This window comes from Cnephaeus nilssonii (assembly GCF_951640355.1).
Source record: "Cnephaeus nilssonii genome assembly, chromosome: 16".
Taxonomy (NCBI): Eukaryota; Metazoa; Chordata; class Mammalia; order Chiroptera; family Vespertilionidae; genus Cnephaeus; species Cnephaeus nilssonii.
Genome location: NC_137087.1, coordinates 22710438 through 22734130, shown reverse-complemented (window position 1 = coordinate 22734130; position 23693 = coordinate 22710438). Strand labels below are relative to the sequence as shown.

The window sequence follows — 23693 nt, the reverse complement described above, 5'->3', positions numbered from 1 at the left end:
AAGGCCAACTATGATCTCCTGGTTAAGAAACACTTCTTGGTTTTCTTTTGTTTCTGCCAGACTAATATTTTTCCCTGTAGGGATGTCAATAATGCCATACCTTCTGTTACTTAAAAATTCCCAACTGGAAGCCTGTTATCTAATAAATCTGCTGAAAAGCAGCTCAACCCTAAGGGAATTTTAAAAGGTAAGTCATTTGTGATATAGGTGTGAAGTTGAAGCTGTTGATTTGTTTCATTTACACAATTGAATGGGTTATCAGAAGCAGTATCTCCAAATTCATTCTCCTGTTCTATTTGTGGGACAGCCCATGCTCTGAGATCAGGGTCTTTGTTGACCAGAAATACGCATAGGCTTTCTCCATGAAGCTGACATGTGCCTCCATGATCAGGCTTTCTGTGGATGTCACCTCTTATCTGATAAACACATTGCTTATCTGAACACTGGTCTTCACGCCCTTCCTTCATTCTATGTGTTCATAATTCCCCTACCCTTCCCCCAAGTCCTCAATTCCAAAGCATCTCTGGTTCCTGATGGTCAGGCTAAACACTTAACCACTGCTCTTGCTTTACTAAGCATCCCTAATTTCTGTCTTCTTGCTTGATTTCTGGCCTGTGACTTACTTTAACATCTAGTTGTTTGTATATACATTCGGTTTCTGCTTCTCTCCCCTGCTTTGATATGTCCTTGAACTCCCCAAATTTAACTTCTTTGAGCCTCAGTTTTCTCATTTCTAAAATGAGGAAAATAATATTATTGTAAAGTTAGTTCAAGGATTCAATTAAATAAGTAAAATGATTAGCACCTGAGATAGGGAGAGCTGCTAGGTCACTGCTAGCTGCACCCGAGCATGGCTACACCTGATCACAGAGCTTGGTCTTCTGCACCCATAGAAGTAGACAGCAGCCATTTTCTGACATAAGGGAAATTTCCTGTTTTATGCATGACGAATTATGGAGTCCCTTTCTCACCCTTTTCTTCTAAAGGTCAAGTATATTCTTTTTCCCCGAATCATGTTTTCTCACCCTTGAGTCATTTTTACTACTGTCTTCCATTTAAGTTCTCCAATCCTATTGTAGTTTGGAAAAGAGAATGCAGATTTCCAGTAACATTGATAACAAATTCAAAAAGCACTTACCAAGCCCGGCTGGTGTGCCAGTGGATTGAACATTGTCCCATGGACCAACAGGCCCCGGGTTCGATTCCTGGTCAGGGCACATACCTGGGTTGTGGGCTCAATCGCCAGTAAGGGGCATGTAGGAGGTAGCTGATCAATGTTTCTCTCTCATTGATGTTTCTTTCTCTCTCTCTCTCTCTCTCTCTCTCTCTCTCTCTCTCTCTCTCTCTCTCTCCCCCCTCTCTCTCCCTCCCTCTCCCTTCCTCTCTGAAATCAATAAAAATGTATTTTTTTAAAAAGCACTTACCAAAACCCATCCCCCCGAATGACTAAGCAATAGCCCGAACGAGCCCTCAGTCTTGATGAAGGCCCCGTCTCAAGTCCCAGGCACTGCACCTTACATGGACAGGGCTGGCTTCGGAGGAACCAAGATGCGACCGCCCACACTGAGCTCCTAGAAGGGGCTCCAACACGTGGATGAGGAGGAAAGAGCAGCCACAAGGAAGCCTGCAGGAGGGGGAGTTTTCGGTGCGAAGCTCAGTTAGGAGCTGGGTGACACTGTCCATCCTAAGCATGACCACTGTGGTCTATCAGTAAGATAGCCTTCTTTGCAAAAATGTTTCCTCATCATCCCAGCACCATCTCTATCCTTTTATTCAGCTTCTGCTGCCTGAGAGGCAGCCAGCCTTTACTGCACAGTGGGCATGGGTCCTCTCTCAGCTTCTGGACAAGTCACCTAAGTCAAACAGTCACGGAAATATAACAGTGGCTCCCTCTCCCTATGCTAGGGGCGAAGAAAGGAATGTGAAACCATCCAGGCCCATCAAGGACTCTTAAGGGAAAGTGGGCCACCTGTGTTTAAGGTCTGAAAATAATGCAGGTCTTGTAACATAGAAACCCACACCTGAAACCTATATGATCATGTTGACCAATGTCACCTCAATAAATTTAATAACAAAATAAAAATAAACTACTTCACACCCTGGGTGATTCTCCATGGGAGAAACTGGCATTGTAATCCAGGTCTCTGAGAAAGACTATGCATATAACTGATAAATAATCCACCAGGCAACCTCATTCCCCAGGGAGAGCAGAGTCCTGAGTCCCATTTCTGTGAAAGGAGCTGAGTGCTAGCGATGTCACACACCTGGCCAGGGTGGTGGCGACCCCAGCTTCCCTCCTGGTCATGGCCAGCCCATGAGTATCACCGGATGTCTAACGGGAAGACAAGAGTGTCAGGCTTGCTGCTGTTGGAGAGCTGGGGATGAGGGGGCTCTAAACTCCAAGGACATGAGGATATCTCTATGCACCCCAAGCTTGGGACAGAAGAAGAGGGCAACCTGTCCACACTAACAATCTAACAGAAAGCAGTGCATCTGGGTATGTTTGTTTGGGAGGTAGAGGTTGGGAAATGATAAATACAGATAGATCTTTGTCAAGTTTCTAAATTGGTTCCTGCACAAGAGACAGCACGGGCCCCTAGAGTATACTAGGAGGTGAGAAAGGGAGACACGGAATGTAAATAAGTAAAAACCTGGCTAAAATAGTACAAGGGCACAAGGATGGTATTCAAAAAATATAAGTGAATGTTAACCTTGAAAAGCAAGAAACGAAGGCATTGAAGAGAAATAAATGGCTCTCTAAGAGGCTCTATGAGCCAGAGATTCATTGAATCGGCTGTTTCTTATGGTACTTGATTCTTTTTCCCTAACGTGTATCAATACAGCAAGTCTTTATATAGGCAGCAAACCAAGCCAAATTCCCTATATAAAACAATTATCTCCATATTCCTGTTAGTGTATCTTTTACAGATTTTCCTGGGAGTCTTTTATTAAATACCTAAGATTTAACTTTCACTAACAGTAAATTATTCAAATTTATTTCAAAGTGAAATGTTTTTGTTTAATTACCAAAATGCATTTTTATAAGGTCCAATGGTGATCAGGAGGGAATCCTTTCCCACAAGCCACGTTTAAAACCACCATCCATATAAACCAATTATTCTTTTCGTTTGAGAAAAATGAAGCATTCCGTCTCAACCTAAGCTGTAACTTGTCATTTTGCATTTGAGTATTTATTCACTGAAAGCTTATGTGGCAGGTGATCTTTGCTCTTTTGACCAAAACCAGACATTTAAGCATGGAAAGAGGCCAAGAAGAACACCTTGGCCCACCTTCTCAGGGGCTTAGGTAAGTATTTGGGGGAAATCAATATCATGGAAATGAAATGCCAAATTGTTTTAAAACTGCTTAGCTCTCACTATTGCACCTAATACTTAGCTACTTTTCTTGAAGAGAAAACTCTTCACAGATGTCTTTAGCATAATACACCCATCTTGATGCCATTTTATTCTCATGTATTTTTCTACTGGTCATAAGTTCTAAAGACCCTACTTTGCTTTCTATCGTCTATGTCCTAGTTTGAATTTTCCAAGAGGGAAACTGTGCTCAATCTCATCTTTTCTCCACCTCTCTTAAATTAAGCACCTATTTGTTTCTTAAATCGATGCTGTTAAGTAATTTAAGTAGTCAAATAGAAATGTCACAAATTACTGAAGATTATTTCAAAATTTTTTGCCAAGGAAGAAAGAAAATAATTTGTCTTGCCAGGAGATGAATGGGAACAGTGTTTTTCAATTCCTTTAAACACTGATGATCAAATTCAGGATAGCCAAGTAATGGCAGCCACATAAGTCTGAATCTCCCAGAACACTCTCCAAAAACAAATATAAAAACTACAAAAAAAAGGTAAGTAAAAGAGAAAGAACAACCTAAGTTTCAAATTACATGGAAATAGAAAATTAACACCAAGTCCCAGCATGCTATCCCTCACACTCCTGGAACAAACTCTCCTGAGAGCAAGGACATTGCAGGGCATGAAATTTCACTAAAAAGAGAACAGGGAATCCAGCTTGAATATTTATGATTGATCTAAAATCTCAGCTAGAAAAAGAAGTTACACCTTAATTGCAAAAATACTGAAAAAAAAAAGCCCTGGTAGATCAGACCCGACTAGTGGGAGGATTCTAAGAGGCAGTCTCAGGAAGCTTTGGGGAGAAGATGGTCAAAAGGAATAAAGAAGCTCTCTCTGGAAACTGCACAACGAACATAGAAATGAGAAAGGGAATTTCAGGATCCTGCAAGACAAAAGAATACTTTAAAAACTGAAGGTTGAATAACCCCTCCCTCACCACCCTCCGGAAAAAAAAAAAAGCCATCCAGGCAATAAACTACATTGTGCAACCTTGATGGACAAGCTCGAAGTAGAATTCTTGTAAACCATCCCAAACTGTCACAGAAATGTGAAGGCTAAAGCATAAGTATAAAAGACTAATATAATTAGCCCTAACCCTGTGGTCGGCAAACTGTGGCTCACAAGCCACATGTGACTCTTTGGCCCCCTGAGTGTGGCTCTTCCACAAAATACCATGACCTGGGTGAGTCTATTTTGAAGAAGTGGCGTTAGAAGAAGTTTAAGTTTTAAAAAATTGGCTCTCAAAAGAAATTTCAATCGTACTGTTGATATTTGGCTCTGTTGATTAATGAGTTGGCCAACCACTACCCTAACCAGTTTGGCTCAGTGAATAGAGCGTCGGCCTGCGGACTCAAGGGTCCCAGGTTCGATTCCAGTCAAGGGCATGTACCTTGGTTGCGGGCACATCCCCAGTAGGGAGTGTGCAGGAGGCAGCTGATCGATGTTTCTAACTCTCTATCCCTCTCCCTTCCTCTCTGTAAAAAAAATCAATAAAACATTTTTTTAAAAATCAGAGCAACAATTTTAAAAAAAGACTAATATAATTAGAAAACAGAAATAAGAACTAAAACAATTTTGTTGGTGAAAATATACCTCCAAAAAACAACAGTGAAGCCAAAAACATGGTTTACACAATACTCCAAACTGAAAAGGCCTCAAAAAGGTGATGAAGGCTTCGCACAAAAAAGAAATAGAGACAGAGATATGCACACCGAGATCTATGCAATTACTTGTTCACTTGACAACCGGTTATTAAAACATGAAAACCACCTTTGTCCCTGGCACCATTCTAGGTATTAAAGAAAAAGAGAAAAGTTTTCTCTACGACTTAAAGGAGCTTATAATATAGTGAATGGAGACAGGAAACTAAACAAAGTACAGTGTGAAAATGATGTGAGAAAAGTATGAGTGGGAAGTTTTCAAAACACCATAAAGCATCTACCCAAATCAGGAGCAATCCAATCTGCAACTAAAGTATAAGTAAGAGCCAGGCCAGGAGACTCTGGGAAGAAAATCATCATTAGGAAGTAGTAGGCATGAAATCAAAGGAAACGTGATGTATTTAAAGATCTGCAGATATTCTAATGGGCTGAAAACAAGGCTCTTCTCGGAAAATGGAGGCTCTTACAGACCTTATAAAATCTGGATTTTATTCTAACGGTAATGGAGAATCGCTGAAGGATTTTATGTGAGGACATACTCTTATTTGCACTTTTAAATAATCTTTCCAGCAGCAATGTATGGGCTGAATTAGAAAGTGGGGAAACTGAATGCAAGAAAATCAATTAGCAGGCATTTGCTAAGACAGGAAATACAAGTGGAAAGAAGGCACAGGAATGGAGGGCAAGAAGAGATAAAAAAAAAAATTGTTGATATGTTGAGCTTGAAAAGCCCATTAAGTTACCAGATAAAGCCTGGCATTGAAGAGAAATATTTGGAGTAGAAATGAAGATATGGGAATCATCTAATCATCAGATTTGAGGCAGTTATTGAGTCTATGGGTATATATGAAATAACTCTGTATGGTATATAGACGGGGGGGGGGGTGGGGGGAGAAAAATGGAGAGGAAGGGAAACAAAGAGAAGTCATGTTCTGGGAAACATCATCCTTTACCCTGAGAGAAAATGAGCATGGAAAGAGGCCAAGTAGAGAGAAAATATGAAAAAAAAATGAATGAAAGAAAATTAAGATTTACAAGAAGGAAGGTCAGTTGATATTGCTGAATGCCTTACAGACGTTAAGTTTAAAGGTCAGTGGGGTCAGTGATCACAGTAAGAGCAGTGCTGGTGCAGTCGAAGGGCAGAACCAGATTATTGGTTTCTTTAAGTGGAAAGAAAACTGAGGTTTAGAATGTATTATAGGCAAACCCCTCCTGAGAAAGGTTTGACTTGATTGACTGGTATCACTCACCTTTCAGGTCATTCTTTTCTTCGACAAATACTTACTGAGCGCCATTCAATGTCAAGAGAGACAAGATACTTATATTCTAGGGCTAGCTGGGCAATAAACAATCAAAAAATTAAATGTACCATATGACTTCATACAATGGTAAGTGTTATGAAGGGGCCAGGGTGCGGGGTTCCTTCTTGGAATGGATCAGAGACGTTCTCTCTAAGGAAGTAGTACCTCAGCTGGGTTATAAGAAGGAACCATGCTATGAAGCTGTGGTGGAAAAGTATACCAAGAAGAAGGGACAAGTGCTAAGGAGAAAATAGCAAGCACATAAGTGAAACTTCCCAAATAATTACTAAAACTGGTGCTTCCCTCTGCCTTACAACTGCTGATAAGACCATCTCCTCACTGGGTATTATACTAAGTGGAATAAGTCAGAGAAAGACAAATACCGTATGATTTCACTTGATAAGGACTCTAAAGAACAAAATAAATAAACAACATCAAAAACACAGGAACAGATTCATAGATGCAGAAAATAGACTACTGGCTACCAGAGGGGAGAGGGGTTGAAGGGCTGGGGGGAAAAGGTGAAGGGATTAAGATGCACACATTGGTAGTTACAAAACAGTCACGGAATGTAAAGTACAGCATGGGGAATGTAGTCAATAATGTGGTAATAACTATGTATGGTGCCAGGTGGGTACTTGAATTATTGGAGGGATCACTTTGTCAATTAATCATTGTCTAACCACTATGCTGTACACCTGGAACTAATACAAAATAATATTGAATGTCAACTGTAATTGGAAAAATAAAATAAAACATCTCTTCAAGTCCACTGGCAATGCTGCTGAGCTGGTCAAGATAGGACAAATCAACTGACTCATAGTAAAATGAATGAGCAAAATATATATGATCTTATTTACCAATGTCACCCCAATAAATTTAAACAAATAAAGGAAATCACAGAAAATATCATCGTGGAAACCCTTCCTCCCTACATTTAACAATTCAAAAATTGTTGAAATATTCATGCCTATAGAATGAATAAAAATGTTAGTAACAGATTGCCCTAAATCTGCAGTTTGAAGAATCTTGAAGCGATGAAAATACCTGTGCTTTCCGGAGGTGATTTTACTGAGAAAAGAAGGGCCTTCCAGGCCACAAGAAGTGGAAGGCCACACTTCTTGGGTCTCCTTTTTTCAAGAGCCTCACGTAGCCCAACCCATCGGGGGCGGGGGGGGGGGGGGGGGGGGACTCACAAAAAGAATTTACATAGTATAGCTTTTCTATTAAGAGTTTGGTTTTACAAAGAACTTTATATATTTATATGCATAGCCCATGGGCACGGACAATAGGCTAGTGAAGACCTGGGGAGGGAGGAGATAGAGGCAAGGAGGAGGGGGGTAAAGTGGGGAAAATGGGAGATATCTGTAATACTATCAACAATAAAAAATATGTAAAAACTAAAAAGGGAAACTAAGAACACAATCAATCCCATGCACAACTGCATCAAAAATTAAAATAAAATAAAAATAGTTTGGTTTTAGCCCTGGCCAGTGAGGCTCAGCTGGGTGGTGCCATCCCATGCACTGAGGAGCACCGGTTCCATCCCTGGTGAGGGCACATGCCCAGGTGGCAGGCTTGGTCCCCATTAGGGGGTGTGCAGGAGGCAGCCAATTGATGATGTGCTCTCACATCAATGTTTCTCTCCTCTCCCTTCCTCTCTCTCTAAAGAAAGTCAATAAACTATTCCTTAAAAAAAGAGTTTGATTTTATATTCTTAACGCATATTAGAGAAAACATTTATATTTGTTTTATTTTCACAGTCAGTTTTTGAATTTTTATAATATCTGACACTTAATGAAAACTGAATGCCAGTTAATAATAATAATTAGCTGCAGGAAATATTCAACCTCCCACTCCTGCTCAAGAGCTTATGAAGTTAGTAAGCAGGGTAGCTCAACCAAAATCTTTCAGAAACTTGGTTATGAGGAAAAGAGAGATCGGACTGTCAATGGAGGAGATATCGCTTTGAATGGGGGTTGCCATTGAAGTTTGAACCAAACTTTAACAGGTTAATATGCCAAGGAGGAAAAATGAGTAGGAAAAGGAAAATTTATAACAAGTAAAGAGGAAATAGCACCCTGAGTAACGGAGCAAGGTCCTCAGAGGACGGAAGCATTATCCTGGGACACGAGGAAACTCAGTGTAAGAAAAAGAGCCGCTGTTGTCCCACTGGGGTCTCAAAATAGTTACTGAAGCCGACTATGCACGCCAGGGGAAATCTTCCCGCAGTCCAGCTGTACTCCAGTGACCTGGAGACGCGAGGGTTGTGTTTAATTGATTTATGATTTTAAAGTTGCTATAATTAGAGCAACTTAGCTCAGCACAACATTCCTCTAGATGACATCACTGTCACCACACTATTCTGCTCCACTCCCGCTGGTTTAATTTCAGAAACATCCTTTGAATAAATTGCCAAGTGAAAAAGAAGTAGCATGTCTGATTTCTTTAAAATAATTCAACTAATTTCAAAGGTGCACTTCCTGAAAAAGATTTCTAGGGTTCCTTTTATAGGCTCGACCGTAATGGAAGAATACCTCAGAGAAGACAGCAGCAGCTACCAAACCACCCGATTTTAAGAGTACCTTCCTTTCTTTTTTTTTTTTTAATATATTATTGTAGATTTCAGAGGGGAAGGAAGAAGAAGAGAGAGAGAGAAACATCAAAGATGACAGCAAGTCATTGATTGGCTGTCTCCTACACGCCACACACTGGGGATCGAGCCCACAAACAGGGCATGTGCCCTGACCAGGAATTGAATAGTGACCTCCTGGTTCACAAGTCGACGCTCAACCACTGAGCCATGCCAGCTGGGCAAGAGTATCTTTCTTTATACGATAAATAGTTCCTGAGAAATTCTTTTAAAATTGAATATGTATTGTGTAGGCCATTTTGGACCGGGAAAAACCTGATTCTGCCACTTACCACTTATGTGACATAGAACCATTACCAAATAGGTTCCTTTCTTACAATTTTCTTAAACTTTTCCATCCTGTCTGGCCCAATTTGGCTGCCTCAGAGACCCAGTCCAAGTTATCAAAATGAGCCAAGAATTACCTCTTCTATAAAATGTAATATTAACTCCTGCTGTGTGGCACCCACCTGTTATCAAACCTCACAGGCTGATGGACTAATGTGCAGGCTAGTTTTATTCCTTCACTGTCGCCAAAGAGTAGGTTTGTCAGATTTAGAAAATGTTTTAAATTGAGCACTCACAGTCAAATTTCAATTTCTGGCCGGCCGGTGTTGCTCAATGGTTAAGCATCGACCTAGGAACCAGGGGGGTTATGGTCCGATTCCCGGTCAGGGCACATACCCAGGTGGCAGGCTCAATCCCCAGTGTGGGGCAGGAGGCAGCTGATCAATAATTCTCTCTCATCATTGATATTTCTATCTCCCTCTCCTTTCCTCTCCCGAAATCAATAAAAAATATACTACTTAAAAGTTTTTTAATTTTCAACAAATAATTAATTCTTTTAGCATAAGTATGTCCCAGGTGATATTTAGGACATACTTACACTAGAAAAGTAGTTGTCATTTATGTGAAATCCAAATGGAACTGGGCATACTATATTTTATCTGGAAACCCTAGCCAAAGTGGTATTTCATGTCCCAGCTTTCTAGACTGTCACAGAGTGGAATACAAAAACCAAACAAAATGATCAAGCCTCAGGTGCCACACTCACACACACACACTCCCCGCCTCCCCCCCCCCCACCCCCCCCCACCCCCCGCCCCACCTCCATCTAAATTTCTGCTTTATTTCCAAACATAACAACATTCCCCCATTCAGCCCTGGATTTGGAATTTCGTAACAGACACAATCTTCATAGCAGATACAAAGTTCACAATCACAAACACAGTTGTCCAAAACTGTAACTTCCTTTTCTTTTTTTCAGCTTTACTGAGGTATACCTGACCAAAAAAAATAACCTTCTTTTCTATAATAACTTTTTTTACTCCAAGCCTTGTTTTGCTCAGGGCAGAAATTTCATCTAATCCCTTTCCAGTAAACTCATCCCAATTCAGGGATGGCTCAGTTTATGTTTATAATTCAATCACATTCCGGTTTAAATCCCTCAGGTTTTCCTCCCGAGTCCTCCTCCCTGGACATGAGTCTTATCCCCGGGAGGGTTCATGCAGCTGCCAACACAGGACAGGTGGGGAGACGGTCATCTACACGACCATGGGGACCTGCCTCGGTCCTTCACTGGCCTCCCGTTCCTGATGCAGCTCCTCCCGCCTGCTCTTCGGCACTTGCTCGCACAGGAACTGGACCGTCTGTAGCTCTCGGTCCCCACTCACCCTGTGGCACTGGTGATCCCTGAGGTCAAAGATCCCCTCACCCGTCCCTCTTCCACTGGCTCCCCTTGTCTGCTCCATGTGACCAAGCTCCCTGCCCCCCTCTCCCAGATGATTTCTACACCACACTCTGATCCCAAGGAATTTTCTGATGCCCTTCTACACTATATCAGAACTGGGGAGGGGGGCAGAGGGAGAGGGAAGTCTGGCTGACAACATGGCAGAAAACACTCACTCTGACCCTAAGATCCTTAGAAACCTTGGATCCAAATTAGTCCTGGGACTAACTGGTCATCTCAGATCCCCCAATTTCAATGGAGTAAGTTCTACCATGTCTCCCACCCAGGGGAATGGGCGAGGAGGAGCAGACAATGTAGGAGACAGGAACACAGACAGTGGCTAAGCTTGTTCTAGTCCCTTCCAACTCTCCTCCTTCTCCCCAGCTTGGAGGGTGTTTCTGGGGTGGTAGGGAAGAGGGGAAAAGACAACCTGGTTATGCCTCCTTGTCCTCCTTGCAAGATATCAAGAATTAGTCATTTTTTTTATTACCTATACTGAGTTAAAACTTTCCTCCCAGGCGGGTGGTCCCGGAGAAAAAAAATAGAAAAAGAACATAATTACCGTCTCAAAGTAAAAATTATGACAATCTTGAATTTTGCTTCTAGGAAAGCACTCCCGGTGCCATGTTACCTTGAACTCTAACTTTTCCATATCAATTTCCCTTCTTAATATTCCATTAACAGCTACCACATGCCTCCTAGACCACTGGTTCTCCTACCTAGGACTCATCCCCACCTCTCCTTGTTAAACAGTGTGTCCCTGGCACTCCCTCCAGACAACCCCACTGCCTGCTAATTAAGCATTAGGAGTTCTATTTCAGTCCCCGTCATAAGAAATTGGGAAAGGATGGAGGGGCTAGGGACGAGGATCAACAGGCCCACTCTTATGAGACATGCTGAAAATATAACCTGATTTCACACATCATCTGAAGGCTCAGGTCATAACCCTATAATAACATTCCCATCGCATGATTATTCCAAGACTTAAATAAGTTCACTATCGAACCTGTAGGCAGGCACAGCTGCAGAATGGGAAATCTGCATCACTAAGGAACGTCCAATAGGCACTGTCTCCTAACATGCCAACCTCTCTGTCAATAATCTGTAAGTGAGCATTTATGTGCCCTAGAAGTCCCTCTATTATCATGTGAATAATCACCACCTACTTTTCATTATTAAAGTGAAATGTTGCCTGGCATGTTTCTTACATCAGAGCACCCTAATAGAAAGTGTTTTCATGATGCCGAGAAGACGCTATCTTCTTTCCATAAACTCACTTGCTTTATAATTCTATTATTTTTTCACAACTCCTTCTGATAGAAAATGGTTTCCATGCATAAAGAACACAGCTTTTATCTCACTGTGTGACAGACTCATATATGCCTTTTTCTTTTCAGCAGACTAGCTTCACACACTGGTGGGATTTTATTCATGAATATATGTCTTGTGATAGTGCTTAGAAAAAAGATAAGTATAAAAAAATAATACTCTATTTTCAGCCTTTACTGAAACTAAGTTCCAGGTTTTTATATTATTTAATACATTATCTCATTATTTTTTAATGTATTTATCCGAACTTCCCAAATTATTGCATCATAATAATTTTGCTTCCTTTTCAACAGGAGGTTCTTACTCCAGCCCTGGCCCAAGAGACCTTTTGTAAATCCAATTTTTAGAGTACAGTTAAGTGAAGAAAAATATTCATATCAGTGACTATATATGAAATGAGTTATGGTTTTGAGAATATGGTTATCTGTTGTGAGGAAAATTTTAATTACTTATAACATAATTCAATGAAATGAATTCTTAGCACTGTCTTAATTCCATCAATTTTGGGATACAATTCCCAATGAGATGAGTCAATAACAAATGTTGATTACAGTTTTCATTAATAACCACAAGCTGTATATTATTTCTGGTGTCTATAATTCCTCTGATACACACTTATTATTTTCAGAGGACTCCTAGGGAATATGCACTTCACCTTCAACATGATATATATAAATCTTAACTACTTTTATTATTCTGAAGTGTGATTGCTCTTTTTAGCTTATTGGTCTTCAAAATAAATGTCTTCATGCCAAATTTCATGCAAATAATAAGTTACCAGTCTCATCTACTTATCCTTAAAATACTCACAATTACCCACGCTCTTCAGTATCACCACCAACTTTTTTTAATTAAGAGCTTGATCTTTCAGTACGTTCCTTGACCTTGGGATCTTATATAGAACCATATGCAAAAAGACCTAAAACGGTAGAATGATGATATCCATTCCACTTACACCGACATTCCTGTGTCTTCTCAGCTTCACTTTTTTCATACTGATAATTTAGTAACATTAAAAATAATAACGTTCTATCGCAGTCATGTGCATGGTTTTTACGTCAGAGGTAAGAAATAAGCCATGCCGAAAGCTCTTAAATACCGAGTAACCAAGATACTCTCTTTGTCTGCAGGGCCAGATGTTCGCAGCAGAAAATGCACAGCCACCAATACAAGTCCCTTCTGAGCACCACCTGCTCACAAGTGCTAACTTACTTACCCTACATTACTTACTACAGAATCCAAGTTTCCTTCCCTTCATATATGCCCTACTGTGGGCATAATTCTATTTTCTTTTTCATGGATCTAATTCTAGCCCACTGTTTTAGCATAAAAACTCAAATATCTTAAGTATGTTAAACCAGAAGTTATGTACTCTTTATTTTCAAGAAAGAAGAAAAAAATAGGCAAGTTTCCTAATAACTTTCAAAGAGATTTAAAAGAAACAAAATTTTTTTCTAAGTTTAAAACAAAATTTGGGTACAATTAAGTCATTTACTCTAGTTATTAGTCTTTAAATTTAATGTTTCCTATGCCTTAAGTAAATTAAACATCATTCCCAAGTTATTAAACAAAACTGAGCTTAAGTGTATTTACCCTTACTATTTGGTATGGATGTTTTTATTAGAGTGAGCAAGAGGCAAGCTAAAACTTTCTGTCCAATTTATTTCCAACAAATGCACACTGCTGTTTACCAAAATTTCTCTTATTCGCATGACACTGTATCACAGCCCCAGGTCATGCCTTTACCATGAGAAAACGAACCTGGAACTCAGCCTCACAGGCTGACAAAGAAGCTCAAAACTTGGAGCTTTACCAGAGGAACTTACCATATTTAGTTTTTCAAAATGCACACATGATGAATATTGAAATTGTCAAAAGTATCCTAATTCTGCCCTAGCCGGTTTGACTCAGTGGTTAGAGCATCGGCCCTCAGACTGAAGGGTGGCGGGTTCGACTCCTGGTCAAGGGCATGTACCTCTATGTAGGCTCAATCCCTGGCCCAGGTCAGGATGCATGTGGGAGGCAACCAATCGATGTGTCTCTCTCACATGGATGTTTCTCTCTGTCCCTCCCCTTGGATGTTTCTCTCTGTCCCTCCCCTTCTCTCTCTCTCTCTCTCTCTCTCTCTCTCTCTCTCTCTCTCTCAAAAAAAAAGAAAAGAAAAGAAAAAAAGTATACTAACTATACTTAATGACCAACATTGGAGCTGGAGAAATGATCAAAATTCAATTATCTTTAATTGCCTAAATAAAATTTAGAAGGAAGACATAAATGTGTACCTATCAATAATGGGACATGTGGGTGGACCATTTCACTCTGCACCAATGAAAGTACCAAGAAAGGCTTCAGTAACTCCCAATGTTTGGATGGAGAGCTTAGCACAGTAGAGATAAATACAAATATCTAAAGCAGAGTGAGAACATGCTATGTCTTCATTAAGCAAACAGTAAGGTTAAAGGAAAACATGTAGCTTAAATTCACAGAACAAGAAAAAAAAAAACTCAAAACTATCAAAACAGTTTCATCCCATAATCTAAGTACCTCCCCTCAACAGTCAGCACACCACTCGGACAGCCACCCACAGGTCAGCTGCTGATGCAGCCACAGATCATTACCTACTTAATTGTGTATATACCTAATAGGCTCAGACAGCTCTTCTGGAACGAAGGTGTTATAATGACGTAGATGATAAATACTTAACTATGGCATGGCCAGATGCTATAATAATATGCGCAACACTTATATAGAGAATATTAGCATCTGTTAGTACTGTATGCTACAACAGAGAAAAAACAGATTCATAAAAATACCATATAAAAGAATGCAATGTGCATTGCATGTTGTTATTACGGCATCTTGCTAAAATCCCGTAAGTGATACTAAAAATATTAAGCAAAATATAGTTAATTCGGTCAATGAATACAAGTGTCAGCTGCCTCCACACAGAGGGAAAGCTATTCACATTGTAAAAACTCAATGATTTCCATCTAAAATGTAATGTGACTCTGAAGAACATTCATTATGATTTTTATTTTGCAACCAGAGTGTGTGGAAGGAAACCTCTACACACACACCCTCTAGACACTGAACGGAACATGGACCCGGCCAGCAATGCCGCTCCGCCTTTTGGTGATAGGTTTCCCTTCATCCGTATCTCAGCATAAGTGCTGCTACTGCTGTCACATTTGAAGCATGAGAAATACCATAAATGCTGACTAGCTTCCTCCTAAATAGCAAACTTGAAACTATCCAAACATGGCATTTTAGATAATATGAATATGCTTTAAAAAAAGAGAGAGAAAGATCAAATGAATCTCCTTACATATTAAGTTAGCCCTCAGGCAATCAGCCCCCAACAAACAGTTTAACATCTATCAAAGGCTGCACGATGGGTCTGTGCATGTTCAAAGCTCTGCTGTCAGAACTGTGGGCCTCATCTAAGCAGCATCAACACGTCCTTTGAACTTCGGCCAGCAGCGCGCTAGGGGGGCTGCCGGCACTACCACCGGGAGAGCTGGAGCAGCCACCTTCTGCCTGACAAGGACTCGGTATCAGTCACTGCACTGCTTTCTGGTTGTGCAGGCAGGTGAGGATGCACAGCTAGGGCACACAGATTAACAAGAATCTGTTAGGGATCATGGTTTCCACCCATGTTATAGTAACTATGGGACTGAGCTTGCTTTTCTGACATCAATGCTGCTGAGTCAAAACCAGCGGATCCCTTGGTCGGTTCGTCCAAGTCACAGTGGACAGTGCTGGGCTAAAATACTGCATTCTTATTCTCCTGGAGCTTCCTGTACCTGAGACTCTGCTGCTCTCCTGTTCAACCTGCTCTCTTTCGTCTCTCCTCTGTGACAAAGACATGCAAAGGACAAGGTCTACAGCTGCTGAAATATGCAATCTACAAAAACAATAGATATTGGAAGAAGCATGTCCCTTCACGGGACAGAAAAACAGCAAAATAAATGGTAAAATTTGTGATAAAGGTTATTATCGTAAGGATCACATCTTTTATGTCCTGCACATAGGCACGAACCTTACTACTAGATCATCGCTCAAATCCAGAATATTTACTAAATATTGACTATGCTCCAAGGCCTGTTCTGGCTTTTGAGAGACAGCTGGAATAATGCTCTCCTGCAATTACTTCAACGTCCCTGACACCTAAATGTGGCTCAAGGACCAGCAGCACCAGTGTCGCTGAGAGCATGTCTGGCTCTCCAGTCTTGCTCCAAACCTACAGAATCAAAACTTGGAGCATAACAAAAGTCCCTATGTTATTTGTACATGTATTAAAGTTTAGAAAGCATGGTTTTAAAGGGCATGGTTTAAAAGACACAGGATCTAAACTGTGTCCAAAAAATAAAAAGTCCTATGCAGTAGAAAAGAAAAAATGATGTGTTTTCTGTATTATTTGTATATCCATGTATTGAAGGGGTTGAACCAGATGACACTTGCAATTCCTCTTCTAAAATGTAATATTAAATAAAAACAAAATTGTCTTTTTGTTTTAAAAAAAATGTTACTACTGAATGGTTTTCATTTGTGGGCACATCGATGCATATATAATATATATTATATATTTGTTAAAAGCACCTTTGCTGTTCCTACAGCTTGAAATGAAACCCAACCCCCTGGGTGACCGTACAGTTCCAAAGCAACAAGGTTCCTACAGACTCAGTGAAGCCCAAGCCCTGGCTGGTCCTCTTTCAGCCTGGTGAAAATCCTATGCTGGTCCAGATTCCTAGGACCCAACCGGAAAGACCACTAACTCCTATTGGGATGTAAGCACAATCAGAAAGAAATGGACATCACTGAAAACCCCAATGTGCTGCGTCCTCATGTGAGTCCTCTGTTGCACATTTCTATGGACCATCAATAGCCGTCCCCTCATGTCTCCTTGTGGAGGAAAGTGGAGATGAGAGTGGCCAGAGGCTTGCATTTTAAGAAAGACTCTACCTACACCCTTTACTGGGGACAGGAGAGAGCAGAGGCTCCTCTGAAGTAAGACACCCTCTCAGGCTCTCAAGGGCCTCGGAGGGACACCTTCGTTCCACACCTGCCTGCATGACGGAGAAGGTCCCTGCTTGAGCACCTGGCGGAGGTCACAGCAGAGGAAATGCCCCTCGAGATGCGGGAGCCAACGGAAGTGTGACTTTTCCCGGAGAGAACGAGGTACGTTTCCACAAAGGCTGCCTACCAGCAGAGCCTCCCATGCCAGACCCAGCTGAGCTTTAACACTAGAAATTATTTCTGCACCCAGCCTAGTCTCCAGGATCAGACAGCTTTTCAAAAAGGGGAGGGATGCTCCTCAAATCTGCAAGTCCTTTCTCGGCTTAGGATTCAAACTAGAGACATCAAACAATCAATACACAACTGGCTGGAGAAAGACAAGTACCACATGATTTCACCCATATGTGGAGTCCGATGAACAAAATAAATTAGCAAACAAAAGGCAAAGGGGTTAAGACAGAACTCAGATACAGGCAACAGTATTGTGAGGGTCAGAGGGAAAGAGGGGGTGGAGGCGGAAGAGGGCAAAGGGGGAATAAATGGTGGCGGAAAGAGACTTAACTTTGGGTGGTGGCCACAATGCAGTATGCAAATGATGTTGTACATTTGAAAACTGTGCCGTTTTATTACCCAATGTCACCCCAATAAATTCAATTTAAAAAATACACACATACACATAACTGGCTGACTTGGGTTAAGAAACTCACAAAAGAACCAAAGAAAATATCATTGATGTTACTGTCCCAGCTCTGCCATTACAAAGTGTGTGGCCTTGTACAAGATATCTAATCTTCTAGGGGCTCATTTTTTCTCATCTCTAAAATAAAAACCGTTGAGTTATATAAATTCTAAAGACTCCTTAATTTAAGGTTCTCTGGTTCTTATATACTTTACTTTGCCTCTTAAGCCCCCAGAGCTCATAATCTTAGCTGTGAAAAGTCATCTTCTTTTGCAGACACAGATTATTTTCAAACAAAACAGACTTGAGCAGACATTTTCAGAGGTAACTCTTTTAGGACTTTAACTTCTTATCAATACCAACTTGTTACTCTTATGGACTTAGGTATGTCAATAGAAGCCATACCTAAGTGGATGCAAACACTAAAGATTTTTTTCACCACCTCTGAAATTCCTATCAGCATTGTAAATTTTGAAAACAACCTATAACCAAGTATTAGCTATTTCTATAAGCATTCCCCACTATAAAGAAGCTACACGCTGCCCACAAGGCAAACTCTCATATAGCAAACCACCTTGTAAAAAATAAATCTTTCCAGGTGCATGAAAACCAGCTAGCATGTGCTTGATTCAACAGCTTTCTACCTAAGTGTCACCAATAAACAACCCCAGGACCAACAGATGGAAATTGAAAGATCAGTTGGGAGCCAAAAACCAGGTATTACAGGCTTTATTAGGAGGAAGACCTGCCGGGCTGTCTCGCAAAGGGAGAGAAGCAACCCGTGCAGAGGTGAGCACGCCTTTTGAGGGGAGGAATGGGAAGGAATGGAGGCTTAGGGTACCGGGCAGGCGCTGATTGGTGGCTTAATGTATGGTCCATATAAGGTACATAGTTAGGCACTCAGGTACTTAGGAACAAGGGCGTAGGGTATTTGGCAGGTGCTGATTGGTGATTCAATGTATAGTCCATATAAGGTACATGGTTAGGCACTCAGGTATTTTCGGGCTGCAGGTTACATCATGTTTACTGTTATTCCACCCACCCGTTGGGGGAAGGGAGGATCTATCAGAAATAGAATAGCAAACCTTAGAACTTAAAAGCTGTCTCTGTTTTTACTTTACTAATTTAATAGAAGTGCCTGCGTGTCATGACCATTACTGTATCCAATATGGAAATCAAATTTTAGGAGAACAAATAACTAATAGGCATCATTTTAATCATTTGATTTTAAATAAACGGTGACGTTCTTACATAAAAATCCGTAAGGTTTTTTAACTTCAGACTATAAAGATTTGCATTTTATGAAGTAATGAAAATGGTTGGATGGCTATTGCAATAAGCTAGAAATTAGGAAATGTGAATATTAATTCTGAACCTCTGCCGTCTCAGAATGGCCTTGAATGATGTATCCAACCTCCTCCTCCTTCTTCTTCTCTTCCTCTTCCTCTCTCTCTCTCCTTCTCTCTCTCTCTCTCTCTCTCCCCCTCCCCATCAGAAAACTGAAGAATTAATGAAATGTCATCTCTTTGTTTCTTAGACTGTGTACACATGAATTAAAATGTAATTGCACATGTGGTAGGCAGAATAAAACATGTTTGGGTTGGTTTGAACGTAGCTGTAGCACCCTGTCTTATAATTAAACATGTTTTATACCTGTGCAATGAATTTTTAAACAACGTCTGAAATGCTTTCGGATCTTCAGAAAGAGTTTTGTACATGACATAAATAATTATTTTATTTGATTGGGCACATAAGAAACAGAATATCAAAAAAAAGAAACAGAATGTCATCTAAGATAGACATGAATATTTTATATAGCAATTTTAGCTTCACTTACTCTTAAAAGGAATAATTCAATCAGAACTCTTTCTAGAGAATTGTTTTAATTACAGAGTAAAGAAGGAAAGGATCTTTTCCCAGTTGAGCTATTAACATATTTCATCTAACAAAGGCCATTTAAGTGAATCTGTTGCTTATTTTTCTATATGGTTAGCACTTTCCCTTAGTGCTCCTTCAGTCCAGCCCAATAATCACACTCTTTCATAGATTGCCTCTAAGTAATCCCAGATGCATATGTACTTCATCTTTAAAGGTCTTAAGTAAAATATATTTGCAACCTCCATTTTAGTGTTAATGTAAATGGGAAGATAGTTCTACTTTATACTGTCCTTACACATAAGCACCTCCCGGTGCATATCACTGCATGTCCCCTTATCCTAGATGATCCACAGCAGTTTTATTGCTGTAAGTCTTTCCATGGTTGAAGACTATCATTGGAATTTATCAACTTCCTCTTCTCCGTATGCTATGGTACAACTACAACAAGGCTGCCACTTCGATGTGTTTTGCTAAGCATTGCTTTCACAGGAGGCCTACACTGGTATCTGGATTCCTCCGGGTTCTTAAGTTCCAAGGAAAGCCCAGGATTATCATCTGTGTGGTCATTACCCACCTGGAATTTTATTTTCAAAGCAAGGGTGTTAACCCGCAGTCCTTCTCACTAAATCAATTTCATCTAATTTACTTCTGTGTTTCTTTATTGGTCAGGGATCATTTTAAATTCAATTTCTACCCTACAAGGTAGAATATGTGTACCCTTCTGGTTTTCAAGTTATGTAAAGGGGTTAACTCACTACGCTCAGTAGAAGAAAAAAGCAGTTCTTTGCTCCTGAATATCATCACTAAAGAGAGCACACTGTGGTGCTGTGTAATACCGCCTGGGACCAAGGGGAAGTTAGGTACATGGCAGGTAATTATTACATGAGTTGGGATTTGCCCAGAACATTGGGCCTGAGACCCTATTTCCACCACACAGATTGCCCTGGCACAATACTCAGGACCTTAATTTCACTGCCCAACTAGAGACATCACCTGAGAAACACATTAGAACCAAATACTATTGCAACTCCTTCCTCAAGGGGGATCATTATTTTTTGTGACACAGATCACCAGCAGCTAAGTTACATATGTCCAGAAATATTCCGTCCTATCTGTTCAGAACAGTACTGGACCATATGTGCAATACAAAAGTCTGCAAAATAGAAAACATAGCCTTATGGAACTTATAAACCATTTAAGAAGATGACTAATGAGACTAATACAAAAACATTATAATAGCTACCACTTTTACTAAGAACATGCCAGGCACTGCCCTAAGTCTCTTATTCCTTTAAAATACTTAAGACATATATATATATACTAGAGGCCCGGTGCACGAAATTCGTGCATGGAGGGGGGTTGTCCCTCAGCCCAGCCTGTACCCTCTCCAATATGGGACCCCTCGAGGGATGTCCGACTGTCCATTTAGGCCCGATCCCAGTGGGCAGTCGGACATCCCTCTCACAATCCAGGACTGCTGGCTCCCAACTGCTCACCTGCCTGCCTTCCTGATTGCCCCTAACCGCTTCTGCCTGCCAACCTGATCACCCCCTAACCACTCTGCTGCCAGCCTGTTTGCCCCCAACTTCCCTCCTCTGCCAGCCTGGTCACCCCTAACTGCCCTCTCCTGCAGGGTTGATCACCTCCAACTGCCCTCCCTTGCAGGCGTGGTCCCTCTCAACTGCCCTCCCTTGCAGGCTGGGTGCCTCCCAACTGCCCTCTCCTGCTGGCCATCTTGTGGTGGCCATCTTGTGTCCACATGGGGGCAGGATCTTTGACTACATGGGGGCAGCTATATTGTGTGTTGCAGTTATGATCAATCTGTATATTACTCTTTTATTAGATAGGATAGAGGCCTGGTACAGGGGTGGGGGCCAGCTGGTTTGCCCTGAAGGGTGTCCCGGATTAGGTGGGGGTTCCCTTGGGGTGTGGGGCGGCCTGAGCGAGGGGCCTGTGGTGGTTTGCAGGCCGGCCACGCCCCCTGGCAACCCAAGCAGAGGCCCTGGTATCTGGAATTTATTTTCCTTCTACAATTGAAACTTTGTAGCCTGGAGCTGAGCCAAGCCTGGGGCTCCCTCCGAGGCCGGCAGCCATTTCTATTGGGGTTATAATTGAAACTTTGTTGCCTTAAGCGGGTGGGCCCAGCCAGGGTGTGCAGAAAGCTTTGCTTCCCCTGTTGCCGGCAGCAACCCTGGCCTGCTCTCTCAAGCTCCATTCTGCCGCCATTCTGTTTGAATTTGTTTACCTTCTATAATTGAAACTTTGTAGCTTGAGTGGAGGCTTAGGCCTGGCAAGGGCAGGCGGAAAGCTTGGCTTCCTCTGTTACCTAGGAAACCTTGCTCTCTGTGGCTGTAGCCATCTTGGTTTGGGTTAATTTGCATACTTGCTCTGATTGGATGGTGGGTGTGGTTTGTGGGTGTGTCAGAGGTATGGTCAATTTGCATATTTGTCTATTATTAGATAGGATATATGTATATATATACACCTTATACTTTATAAATTGTTTTATGAAATAGGGCGTAAGTTAGGTATTCTTTTCCTAACTTTTGAAATTTAAAGAAAAAGGTTATTGAAGAGCTGAAAAACAATTCCTAAGGAATGGCTTTTTTTTAGAAAACTAGCTACACAATGCACTGCATCCATAATGTTAAAACTTGCACTAGCCATAAATATGAAAAGCATAAACAAACCACCACTCTTCAAAAATCTGAGCAAAGATAAAATGTCTAAGGAACAATATAGATGACTTGCAAAGTAGAAGCTCTTTACCTTAAGCTCCAATAAAAAGAAAATTTTTACGTAGCACAAATGGGTGAGTATGAGCCGTTGTGTACACTGAATTGAACCTTTGGCACTAGGAACCTGAGCATTTTGTCATACAGCATTAACACATGTTATAGAAGTGCAGAGTGTCAAAGGAATAGAACCACCAGCGTTCAAAAGCAGCTTTGTCAGCTAGGCAATAGGACACTCTACAGTATTTCTCGTGCCCAAGGCAATACAAATAGTCTCACAAGATTTGACTGACGACAAAGTCCACACTCTAACCTGCACTACATGGATCCTCAGTGACTCCATAATCAATAAGATGCTAAATTGTAGGGCACAGATACAAGCTAAGAAGGAAGAGTTTACATATTGACTAGAGGTCACAGGATGAAGTGTTATGAGGGAGGCTGGACTTCAGTTTGGCTTCAGAGAATGATTAAATAAATAAACAGAAAGGGGCCAGATATTCTAAATATCAAGTAATATAAACCTTGTGAAAGGTCGGAGGAAAGAAGAGCATGCCATGATCAGGGAAACAAGAGGAAGATCAGGGTGTATGATGTGTTCCAACATGGATATATATGTGAAGCACAATATTTTAATTTCATATATCTTCACATCAATGTGTAAGCCTTAGTCTACATAATGTTCAACTAAATAATCCTATATAATAAAAGGCTAATATGCAAATAGACCGAATGGCAGAACAACCGAACAACCAGTCGCTATGACATGTGCTGACCACCAGGGGGCGCACGCAGAACATGGCAGTTGTCGGCAGCAGGCAGCAGAGTGTGGAACATGGTGGGCGTCGGCTGCAGTAGGATGGTGGAGCAGGTGAGCAGTGGCACCAGACCAAGGCAGGGCACCGGTTACTGTCATTGGGGCGAGCTACTGGTGGTTACTGAAAATTCTTTGCTCACACGTGCCACAGTCCTACTCAGCGCTCACACCTGCTGCCGGCGCCAGCCCCACTCGCCCCTCAGGGCTTCTCCAACTCCCCCTGCTCCTGAGGGGCTATCAGGGCCGGCAGCCGCTCGCACCCACTGCTGGCGACAGCCCCGCTCACACCCACTGCTGGCACCCAGTGCTAATCCCAATCGCTCGGCGCCGTCAGCAGGTATGAGTGGTGGCTGCCGGCCCCGATCACCCCTGAGGGCTTCTCCCTCCCCCTATTCCTGAGGGGAAATCGGGGCAGCAGCCACCACTCACACCTGCTGCTGGCACCAGCCCCAATCGCTCCACACTGTCAGTGGGTATGAGCAGGGCCAGCGCCATCAGCGTGTGAACCGGCAGCGGCGGGAGCGGGGCTGCGGGCAGACAGGGGACCGG

At 41.6% G+C, this 23693-nt stretch overlaps 1 protein-coding gene across 3 annotated transcripts in view; it reads right to left on the bottom strand.

The window, feature by feature from the left end:
* The window catches only part of CTNNA3 (catenin alpha 3), a 1396025-nt gene that overhangs the window by 1213670 nt on the left and 158662 nt on the right, over positions 1-23693 (bottom strand). The window lies entirely within an intron of this gene.